Below are 13,134 nucleotides of genomic sequence, written 5' to 3' on the forward strand. Positions count from 1 at the left end.
TGATTATTGAGCTTGTTAGATTTCTCTCATTTATATGCTCATTTAAACTATAAACAAGAACAAAATAGAGTTTACCCAATACTCTACTTTAAGTACTTGGTTTATGTCCATTTATATCAAAATGTTATTGGTATTGTTAGATTTGTTTCATCAAAATGCTTATTTTAATTATAATTTTCTCGCAAATAGAGTTCTAGAGATGTTAATGTTGAATCTAAATTTTTTTCCTTTGAATACTCAAGTGTTTTGATATCAAAAAGGTTGCAAAGAGATTTGTGTTTAATTATATATATATTTCTTTAGAGTGTGTCATTATCCCTTTTTTTTAGACATTAATATAATTGAATTCAAAATAATTATGATCCTGAAATTTCTTTTGTATAGATTCATAATTTAAAAAAAATTATAAGTCAAACCCATTCTCTTGATGACAACGCAAATTTCATCATAGGGTTGTGAACTGAATGACTCTCCCTTGATTGTAATTTTTTTAAAAAATTAGTGAAGTTTGTGCACCATATTTGGACAAAAAAACTAAAATTTAGCTCAAAGTTTTTAAAAATTACTTGAGTATGCTTTTAGAGGCCCTATTTTGGGTATATAAGTGCATAGGTTAACTTTGGATCATCGAAAAAGGATCTTGAGGGGTTAAAGATTTGTTAAAAATGAATTTTTGAACCAAAAAAATTTGGGCTATGCATGCACGATGAACCCAGGTGATGTAATAATTGATTGTTGATTTTGGTATCGGTGTGCACATGCACGCATTATCCATATATTTAACATATAGTTTTAGATTTTTAATCCATTTGAATTTTTTTCTTTAGTAATACTTGTTTAATCTCTACTTAAAAAGAACAAATTTCAATTCATTGACTTAATTTTAAAAAAGAATAAAATTTTGAAAAATAACCTAAAAAATATATTGTAAACTCCTTCTAGACCGCCTCCTTTAAATATTATTAAAACCCCAACTCCTACGAGGGACATAAAATTTTTCTTCTCATGAATGTGGACTTTCTCAAAAAATAAAATAAAATATGGACCGACAAGAAGCATAAATGCTTGTGAAATTTGAATTTCATAATTTACTATGAGCCCATAGATTTCCTCTGAAAATATAATTATTTTTCATCATTTGGACACATTAGATATTAGGAGAGGTTTTTTATGTTCATAATCTCTATGGCAAAGCTCCAATCCTCCTCTGAATGTATCTTAGGGACAAATTAGATTCAATAAGAAGTGCCTAAGTTTCATAGTCACTTTTGAGAAGCTTTATTTATCTTCACATAAGAGAATTAACTATTATCATTTGGGTGGATTGAATATTGGAGTGGTGTTTAATGCTCATAATCTCTATGGTGAGGCTTTGTTCATCATTTAAAAAATGACTTAAGTGCCATCATTTGGATGGATTGGATTCAAGAAGGGGAAATTAAAGTTAATAATCCATGGGACAAGGCGTTGATCCTTATTTAAAAACGTGGTTGATTATCTTATTTCAAATATTATAATTGGCAAGAGATGTTCAAGGTTTATAATCCCATAATCTAATGTTACTATAAAATAGGATTGATTGCTTTCATTTGATAGATTAGATATGATTAGGTTCACAATCATTGCATCAAGGCTTCAATTCTCCTCTAAAAATGGGATAGATTAACCTTGTTAGATGAATTAAATTTAATGGTAGGTGTATGAGGCTCATAATCTCTAATGACCTTTGAAAGTATGATTAAATTTCCTTATTAAGCCTAATCAATCCAATGAGGTATTTGAGGTTCCAAGTCCCTACATTGATGCTCTAGTATTTCTATGAAATTGGAGTTAACTATCCTTATTGAATTGATTAGATTTGATGAAAGTTTAATGTGATAAATTGTCATTAATAATATCATATAGAGATTATGGTGGAAGGAGGGTTCTCCAAGAAAATGGATGGTTCATTTTTTTACGATTTGGTTTATTTTTAATTAGCCTTGATATTTTTCTTCATCTCTTTCTCATTTTCTTTTTTTTAGTATATTTTTGTTGTGTGATCTTTTTGCATGTTTGTGTTTCTCCCAAATTTTATTGGCATATAAGTTTGCCGTTTTTTCAAATATAATTTAATTATCATATTTCCTTATGTTAGAAGTATGATATTTCTCAATCCGAGATTTTTCTACGATTTAATGAATTGTCAAAATGTTCTAAGAAATTTGATTGCAAAAATTTGTTAAATATTATCATTAATATCTCACAACTATCATTACAATATATAAGCATGTTTCAAATTTTATATTGAAGCTATCACCACAAATTGGAATTTAATTTCTTTCTAAAAGAATAAATAAATCATCATTATCAAAATTTGATATTGATGCTAACTTACTATGGTCAATATTTACATCTTAACTCAAAGTCCAAAATTTAAAAGCATATACACAATAGCCACCATAAGCTACAAAATATATACATAGAACCAAAATATGGAAATAAAAGTAAACTAACACCAAACCATCATCACTGATTAACCTTACTCTATAGGTTTCTTTCATTTACTTGGAATTATATAAAACCATACAATGAGTATAAAATCCCAACAAGTAACTAATACTTACCATTGCGCTCAATGCATGACAAAAAAAGTCAATATGGATCTAGTCAATGTCAATATCAATCAAGTTATCGGTGTGAACACTAAGGAATCTATGAGGTTAATATCAATTAACAGAAAAACCAATATGACATGTAAAGCTAAAAGAGGTCAATGCTATTATAATACAAACTGGTACAAGACTCCATCAATATGTCATGTTAATATGTTATGATATATTATGTCAATATCAATGTTGGTTCAATTACTTCTATAGAAGTTATATCTATCAAAATAGTTCAATACACTATCATGTAAACACAATCATGAATGTGATTATGAAAAGAAAGGCAAGACATTTGATTTTAATATGATGTTTTCATCATTTCACTCCAATTATCGACTAGTTATTCATCAGTCTTTAATTTAACACCAATTGTTGATAAGTTGGTCATCAGTCTTTTTCTTACCATGATTACTCATCATCTTAAGTCAATTAAAATATGACTTTTAATAAATCTTTACAAGTCATCATTCTCTACCCATAAGCTTAATCAGCCAATCAGTTATAGGCTACAATTAACATCACACCATCAATTTTTTATTTTAAGGAAAGCACGTTGGCTCACCCTCTTGCGTAGGGTATTATATTTTAAGAGTCAACCTCTTACGTAGGGTATTATATTTTAAGAGTCAACATGTATTAATTATAGTATTAATAACAGTCTTCCTTACTTACATACAAATGTCACATTTATCACGTATATCAATTATATCATTTTCTCTATGTAATATAATATCATGTATGAAACGCAGAAAAATATATAAACTATGTATTTACTTCAAAAAATTATAATTATCAATCTATCTAGTGAAATTTTAAAATATTATAGTTAAAATGCTCGTGAGGATCATATATATCATATGCAAAGAAGTTACACATTGGAAGCTCGATAATTTAAGAGAAAATTACATTTATCGATTTTATAAAGATTAAAATTGTAAAAATCAAAACTATCAAAAATAGGAGTAAGAATATGGTCACTTAATTCAAGTAAAACAAAATCCATAACATAAGCGACGGACAAAACTATTGATCCCTCCCAAAGAACTTTCTATCCCTTCTCTCTCTCCTCCCCTCTCTCCCTTTTCTTTCCCGATCCGCTTCTCCTTATTTTCCTTTCTATCCCATCCAAGCAATGTGAATGAGGGAGGAAGTGTGGGATGGCAGGAATATATATATATATATATATATATAATTTTAATGCTTGGTGGCATAATGCCCATCCGCTACAGCGCTACGACGTTGCATTCCACCCCATAGTTACTTTAAAATAAAGCATTCAATGTTGTGGTGATATTTTCTAGCACTGCAATGCTCTCAGCTTTTGGGTTATTACACTATATTTGCCATTAAAAATGTAATGGTCCTATAGATACAACATGTTATTCAAACACATCACTCAATCAACCAAACCCCCTTAACTTTTACTTATGACTCATTATTAGGTACAAAATCTAAGTAAAATACAATATGATTATGCTCCAAATGTGTATCAACAAAATGCCTAGACCCTCTTAATATATGATTTATATAGTTTGAACATATATAAGAGCATCGCAAGGACCATATGTAGATCTCATATCAAATAATCTTGATGATGATTCACCATATCAAAAAGGCTATACCAATTAATGCACTATTTGATCAACTTTTTTCTCAGCTGTTTATACAAAAAATGATTATATCTCTAATCTACAATTCAAAGTAGGCTACTCCTATTTCCCCATTGAAATGAGCAGTAAGGCTCCTACTTTACATGTTCATCCCTATTAAAGGTTAATTTAATAGTTTGTCAAGGAATTTAATTTAGAATTCATTATTTTAATTATTGCTTAGTGTCAGCATCATTTTCATAAATAAAGTATCACATTTTAAGCTTTCACAAACACTTAGTAAATTTTTAATATATTTCCAAGATTTATAGCTAATGCATGCTTTATTTTAATTATTAAGAATTGGAAATAGTATTCAAGGCTTTTTTTTTTTCAAAAATCATTGGGGATGTTTAGAACTTTAATTAGGGTCAATTGGAAAATCAATTCTAATTTTTAATTATTAAGAATTGGAGAGAGTATTCAAGGATTTTTTTCAAAAATGAATGGGGATGTTTAGAACTTTAATTAGGGTCAATTGGAAAATCAATTCTAATTGTTTAATTAGAGATGGATTATTGTTTATTTAATAACACGCTTTTATTTATTGATTCTGTAATTAATCATTAAAAATAGGTGTCGATTGTTGGTTTTCTCAGTCATAAAAATTTTTAAAAGTTAATTAAAGTAATTAAATTTAAAATTTAGGTGGATTTAATGCTTTATTAAATTAAAATTACTTATTTTAAAAATATCAACATCAATTTATAATCAATAAAATATAAAAAATAAATCATAAAATTAGTTTAATTTTCATTCAGCTTGGATTATGTTATTTGAGCAAATTTTCTAATATAAAATACTATTACAGGCTTGTATGCAGGGGCGGATCCAGCTCCTTTTTTTAGGGTGGGCAAAAAAAATTTTTTTTTTTTGGGGATGGGCAAAGATGCTTAGAATTGATAAAATTAGGATAAAAAATTATTTTATGGGGGGCAAAATGTGCAAAATATCCAAAATATTCTAAAAAAATTCCCTCTAAATATTAAAAAATTTTTTTTTAAGGGTGGGCATTTGCCCACCCTTAGGCCAATGTGGATCCGCCTATGCTTGTATGAACCACTAACTTGTTAGAGCTCATAGGACAAGTGAGATTACTTAGGTTTTGAAGAATTTTATTTCTTTTATTTTTTATTATCTTCTTTTTTTTTCAACTCATTAGCAACATGATCATTGATAAATAGAACTAACTAATTACATTCAGACAAAAATATAAATAATAGAAAACATAATTACATTACTATAGTTAATATTTACATCCTCATTAAAGTCCAAAGTTTCAAAATAATATATATAATAGTCACAAAAGGTTACAAAATATATAAAACTAATCATCATAACCTAACCTCACTCTACATGTACAGACTCCTTACATTTACATGAAACTATATAAAAATAATGTAATGAGTACATAGTCCAACAAATAACCAAAACTTATCACTACAATTAATGCAAGATAAAAAAATTAAAATGTATGCACTAGTTTCAATTATGTTAAGAAAGTTGCTATTAGCATGTTTTATATTCTTGCAACTTATATTATTTTTGATGATTTCAAATATTATTTTATGTGTAGATATCTCCTAACATATTTTAGAAGAATTGTTTTTGCTCTTGTGTGTACTAACATTTCAAGAAAATCAAACTCCAAACCATGAAGACTTCAAATCAATTTCAGTATACAATCCTTTGTAAATTAAAGCTTTAAATTGTTCTTTAAATTGAGAGTGAGTGATTGTAATCAAGTGAATAAAAACATACACACCCATAAGGAGATTTTACAAAAGTTGCACTGATCGTACGGGGACGAACCTAGTTCGTACAGGACGATCACATCAGTTATCTCCTCATACGAACAATGGAACGATCAGGAATCAAGAAAATTTTTCTAAGTCTTGATCGTCCAAGATGAAATTATTTTCGTCTTAGGACGAGTTGTCCTCTATAAAAATTTTGTCCAGACGAAATCTATAATCGTCCCAGGATGAGTTGTCCTCTGTACAAATTTGGTCCAAACAAAAATTCTGATCGTCCCGGGACGAAGTGAATCAACACTTCACATTCTGGCGGCGATATGCACTTTTTGGGAACCGACCTATGAAATAACTGATCGTCCAGACGAAATTAGTTCGTACGGGACGATAATCGTGTACAAATACAATTCGTATCAATATTCATTAGGATTGTTTCCGACACTTTAAGTAAAATCGTCCGGGATGATCCACGATCGTACAGGACGATCCACGATCGTACGGGATGATCCATTTCGTGTTAACTTGAAAATTATGAAGTTTTGGACGGTTTTTCTTGTCTCTCTTATATAAGGTCCAAATTTTACTACCACCAAATCTTTTTGCTCATTGATCTTCGTGCCTATTGAAAGAAGAGTCAAGGAGAGAGTGAGACAGAGCATTCAAAGAAGGATTTCTACCACTGGAGCGTGAAGGCTTCGTTTGGTGTTCAAAGGTAAGATTTCCTACTTGTGATTTGAGATTACTTCACTATTTTTCTTTCTTCATTCTAGATTTCTTGTGAGAAGATCTGTCAAGAAGATCGGGTTCCTGCCCACACTAGGAGAGTGTGAAAGGATGAAGGGTTCTCTGCCCACACTAGGAGAGTGTGAAAGGATGAAGGGTACTCTGCTCACACTAGGAGAGTGTGAAAGGACGAAGGGTACTCTGTCCACACTAGGAGAGTGTGAAAGGACGAAGGGTTCTCTATCAACACTGGGGATATTGTAAAAGGACGACGGTTCTCTGCCAACACTGAGGATAGTGTAAAATGATGACGGTTCTCTGCCGCACCGTGTAGTGGTGGAAAGAGTGTTTATAAAGGCTTCTTCGCCTTGCTGTGGGTGCAAAAGGAGAGACACTATTGGTATTAGTGAAATACTCAGAGAGTGCCTCTAGGGAGTGGATGTAGGTCAGGTTTAGACCGAACCACTATAAATCTTGCGTCGTTTATTTTACTGCTTTTTATTTTCTGTTTTAAAAATTGTGGTTGAAAAACTTTTTATAAAAATTCATTAAAGTTTATTTTCGGTTCAACTCATTTAAAAGATGGATAATTTTTTTAAAAAAACTACCAATTCACCCCCCCCCTCTTGGTAGCCTTGGGACATTAACTTAGGTTTAACAACCTATTCACTAGACTCAACAAATTCCAATTAATATTAATTAATAAGCTAGTAGTATGGACAATAAGCAATATGTGAAATCAATATCAATCAATAGTAAAACCAATATGATCAGTGAAATCATATTATTAAATATGTCAAAGAAATCTAGTAATCTATAAAAAAAATTATACGAAAACTATCAATCAATTATATGTGTTGTACATTGAAACAAGCCTAAGTTATCTATCAATTATATTTGTATTGATGGTTTTATCATATGCTTTTAACAATCATTTATGCCATATGTCGTAGTTGGCTATCAATATGACATATAAATATGTTATATTAAGATATTATATCAGTATATCTATCAATGCCAATGTCGTATGTAATGCCATGATGTATCAATATTAACACGGGTTATATCGGTACAAATTCAATTCAATCAATCAATTAATTCATATGTTGTTATATAAATGTAGGCATGAATATGATTATGAATTACAAGACAGGACATTCAACTTTAATATGATGCTTTCAATATCTTCAACTCAAACTATCGACCAATTAGTCATCAATTTTTATCTTGTCATCATTGTTCATTATCGCATGTCAATTCATAAGTGGCTTTCAGTAAATTATTATTCGTCATCGCCCTTTATTCGTTAGTGTAATTCAGTCAATCGGTTACAGTTAACATCTAGGATTATACTTTAAACCTTTTATTTTAAAGAAAGACTGTCATCCCACCCTACTATATGGATATTATGTTTTAAGAGTCTACTCATATTAATTATAGTTATCAGTAAGTCTTTCTTAATTATATACAAATTTCATATTTATTATATATCAATTTTGTTATTTTCTATATGCAATGCAAATTAATATCATGTATGAAATATACCAATCTATGAAATTCATGAAAATCTATAAATTTTTTATACTATGTATTAACTTCATAAAATCATATATTCTAATTTATCTAGTGAAATTCAGTAATATTACATAAAAATATTCATAAATTTCATATATCCATCGCATATAAAAAATTATATGGTGAAAGCTCAATAAGTTAGAAGAAAATATATTTTTTTGTGGATTTATAAGAGATAATCTTTTTAAAAATAAAAAAACATTGAAAACATGAATAAGAGTATAATTACTTACTCCAATTAGAATAAAACTTGTAATAGAAGCAATAGATGAAAACACCCAAAGTAATTCCTTTCACAGCCCAACTTGATTAGGATAGGTCTTATTGTGTTGAGCTGTGATGGGCAAATCACAATATCTAATTTTGAAATCTTTTAGATTATATTTCAATATTCATTTTAAATAAGCAGCGCGTATACTACAAAGCTACTAAAATATTTGAATACTTAAAATAAACTCATCTATAAGATTTTTTTTTTTCATTTCATAGAAAATTATCTACACTAAAATACATATCTACATGCATGCATAAGCTACATAACTTAATAATAAATTAGTCATCATTATACACAAATTAAAATAGAGAAATACATATAAACTCATATATAATCTTGAATTGCTAATCATCAACAAGCCCCAATCATATATGCTCATTTTTCATCATATTTTAACAGTTAAAACCTAATTGAGCATGTGACAAAATTGCATATTCTTTTATTAACGATAGACAATATAAACCCCTACTAAGTAAAAAATACATGTTTTCAATAAATAATTAAATTATCAGGGATTATGTAAAATAATATTTTAAGACTTTTATTATACCACATTACTATTTTTAGCATTTAAATATTTTTTTCCCAATAAAAACCCACAAATTTCAAAATCCCCTTATAAAATTTCCAAAAAATATTCAAAATTTTTATAATATTAATCTACATAACATATATAAAGTTACACAATGAAAGTTTTGTAAATAAAAATATAAATTTAATAAAAAAATCTAGGTAAAGTTGCATATTTTTTAAAATTGATATGAGCATAGTGTGACAAATTTCGATATGAGCAAATTTTTTAATTGTGTTGACGGCCAAAAATGGCTCGAAATTGCTCAAAATCAAGCTTTTTCTTTCTCTCTCCTATATTTTATCTATTTTTTTCCTCCAGCTTTCTTTTAGCTGAAATGGGAAGGGCTAATGGGATATAATACCATTTAATATAATTAAGTTAATGGATATGATATTATATTAAATTATTAAATATTTATTCTAATTATTTAATTATTTTAGCATTAAATTCATCAAAATTATTTTATATTTTCAAATTTGATAATCCAAAAATTACAAAAAAAAAAAATTCTTAAATTAGCTAAGTATATCTAAAACATTTTGGTAAAATTGGTTTGTAAAACAGACACCTAACAGTCCCAAAATTCTCAATTATACCAGTAAATGTCATTTTTTTAAGAAAATTCACCTAAGCATATAAATTATGAAAAATTAGTAAAACTAAAATACTATAATATCTATAATATAACAAAGACAATTTGTGATTTGGACTAATAATAATTCTTGAAATATTTTTGATTGTTCATGATAAAAAAATTTCTAAAAAAAATTAAGATTGTTCACACTTTCTCTCTCTTCTCTCTCCCCTTCTCTCTCCCCTTCTCTTATTCTTCCCCTTTCTTTCCTTTCTTGACAAGTCACGAAATGAGAGCGAGGGAGGGTGGGGAATGGGAGGGATACTTAAATGAAAAATATCAAAAAGAATTATTTTTGGTGCTCAAGCCCACGACGCGCACAATAGACCGTTGCGGTGCTCACGATGCTACACCACATGCTTCACTCTGAATTACTGTAGAACAAAGCATTCAATATCATGGCAATGTTTTCTAGTGCCACAATGTCGATGTGCTCGCCAGCCCAACGCCTCAGCACTCTCTACTGGATCATATTTTCATGTTTTCAAACATATTCATTTAAAATATTTGAGTTATTACAGTATCTGTTTATCCTCAAGCATTTAAATTACATTAAAAAAACTTGAATCTTGGGCTAAATAATTAATATTCTTGATCATGTTGCTTTCATATTAATGTATATATTTGCATTTAGGGCTGCAAATGAACTAGCACGTTTAATAAGCTACTCATAATTTTGGATTGATTGTAGCTTAATTATGATCATTTGATTAATATATCATAAAAGTTTGAACATCTTTATAAATTATAGAATCCTAGATAAATAAGCTTGAACACCTCAATAAATTCATTTATGATAATGAAAATTATTATATAATGCTTTAGAACAAACTTTTTAAGAAACTTGATTAAAAGCTCATTTATGACTATATTTTATACTTATTTAAGACTCAATAATATATTCATTTAAGAATTAATGATATGTTAATTTCATAGTTGATTTTAAGACCACTCTACTTGCTTTATTTGGTCAATTTATATTTTCTTGTATATGGAAGCTTTAAATTTTATTTTTATAATTAGTTTTCTTTTTTTCTTTTTTTGTATTAAGATAACTCATCAATCCATGTAATAGTATTTAATTGGCTCCTAATTGAAGCTTTAATTGGCTTCAGTTTTTAATATAGCAATTTAAGGCTTTTAAAATTGTATATGCTTGGAAATGGCTATCTTATGGATTCACTGAATAAAGTTTTTTTTTTGCTTACGCAAACTTCATGTAAAAATGCTTGGTGGCTGCTCTACTCTTTACTGAAGCTTAGTGATTATTTTCTAAGGCTTTGATGAGTCATTAGTCATTATCCTTAATCCTCCTCTTTCCCCACATAATTTTATCTCCAATACATAACCTCGAGCTTGGCCTTCCTCAGCACCAAAAACCATCCAACATCTTCTAAACTCACCCATATATTCCCTCGCATCCCTCATAATATTTCAAGGCCTCAACTTCTCAATAAACCTAAGATAACATAGTCAAAATCCTAATATAGAGATATAATATCTTACTATACCGAACCAAAATAAAAATATCATAAATACTGAACTACTAATACAAAGTCCATAAAAATGCCACAATTAGTTCCCTAACATTCCAAATTGCTGTTCTAAAATTCCTCGTTAATTTTTCCTTATGAGAACTCATCTTTCAATTGTTTAGAAGTTTCAACTCAAAATCTAAGAGGGTACCAATCAAGTTGTTTCCTTCATCAATAGATCTTATAAACCTACATCACTATGTGCTACTTTTAATGTTGTCATCACCGAATTGATTTGAATAACACTTGAACTAGATTTGAATAAACCAAGATTAAGATTGAGGCCATGTACGATACATAACTTGATCCATGATTAAAGATTATTTGACCATAATAAAATATTAATCGTTCATATTCAATTAAAATTTTTTATCACAATCGAATAAAACACAGTTAGAAAACATATAAAATAATTGAGCTGCCTTTTGGAATAAGGTTCATTCAATGTTTGAACTTCTTAAACAACATATGATAATATTTCATAATACAATCACAAAGCTATAATACTGAAATAAACATAATAAAGGATAACATTTTACTAAAAAATCTTATATTAAATTAAATTGGTTATCATATGTTATAGTAATGATTACGTATAATCACAACAGCTATATCATTATAAAATGTGCATTGAATAGCACATCCATATCTATATTGCCATTAAAAAGTGCCCTAAAGATCATCATCATTAAAACCATTTTCATCAAGTAATAGAAGATGATTTTTTATTTATAATTGTGAGTTTAGCACTGATCTTCAAGCACATCCACATAAAATAGTGTAATCCCTCTCTACATGCATGATGTTGTGCTCTTGCCTTACATATCCAATATAATAATGTCATTAGCCTTAAATTGCTCAAATTGCCTAACAATTTTATCTATCACACCAAAAGCTCAATATATAACATGAGCATACATTTGCATGCAAAAGCCAACAAATAAAAAAAAAAGCGAGTCAATCTCAAAAGAGATAAAGTGCAAAATAATAAATTTGAACTTTGCTTGAAATTTCATCAAATATTAATTGAAGCTTGATCAACCCTGTCATAAGCTGTTTGACTATGATCAAACGATCTTCGAAAAACATGATAGAAGCTTCTTTAATTATCGTTTGATCTTCTTTTGAAGTACAAACAAACTTTGAATAAGATTCAAATAGTATTTGATATTATGTTGAACAAATCTGAATCAAGAAAATAATAATATTTAAGCAACGTTCGAAACTATTATTATTTATTTATTCATTTTAATTTTTTATTTACATTTAATATCCTTTTAGGTTTATATTTTAGGTTTTAAGAATATATCGAAGACAAACTTTGCCAAATGTTTAATATCAATAATCTTTAATGGCAAACACCGGCTAATGAGAAGTGAACTTATAAATATTGCATTTGAACGTTGTCTTAGAACTTTCCCTTGCGAATAAGAAGAGCACTCATTTCTTGCCTAAAATAACAGCTTATGTAAACTAACGTCTCTTCAAAGTTTAGGGTATTTTGATCTAAAAAAATTTTTATGGATATTTTTTGAAGAAATGAAATATTAAACTTAATTAGTGTGAAAATTTTATTATATGATTTTTTTTAAAACATTACTTGAAAAATATAAAAAATACAAATTTTAAAAGATTTAAAATTTAAATTTCTCTCTAGCAGAAGCATATTTACTTCTTTTGCAGCACACTGCTAAATTAATACACAACAGAATATTATATTTTATAATCTTAAAAAGTTTATAATAAGATAGTGCAATAAATAAATACA

The sequence above is a fragment of the Dendrobium catenatum genome, unplaced genomic scaffold (genome assembly GCF_001605985.2).
Source record: "Dendrobium catenatum unplaced genomic scaffold, ASM160598v2 fragScaff_scaffold_1451, whole genome shotgun sequence".
Lineage (NCBI taxonomy): Eukaryota > Viridiplantae > Streptophyta > Magnoliopsida > Asparagales > Orchidaceae > Dendrobium > Dendrobium catenatum.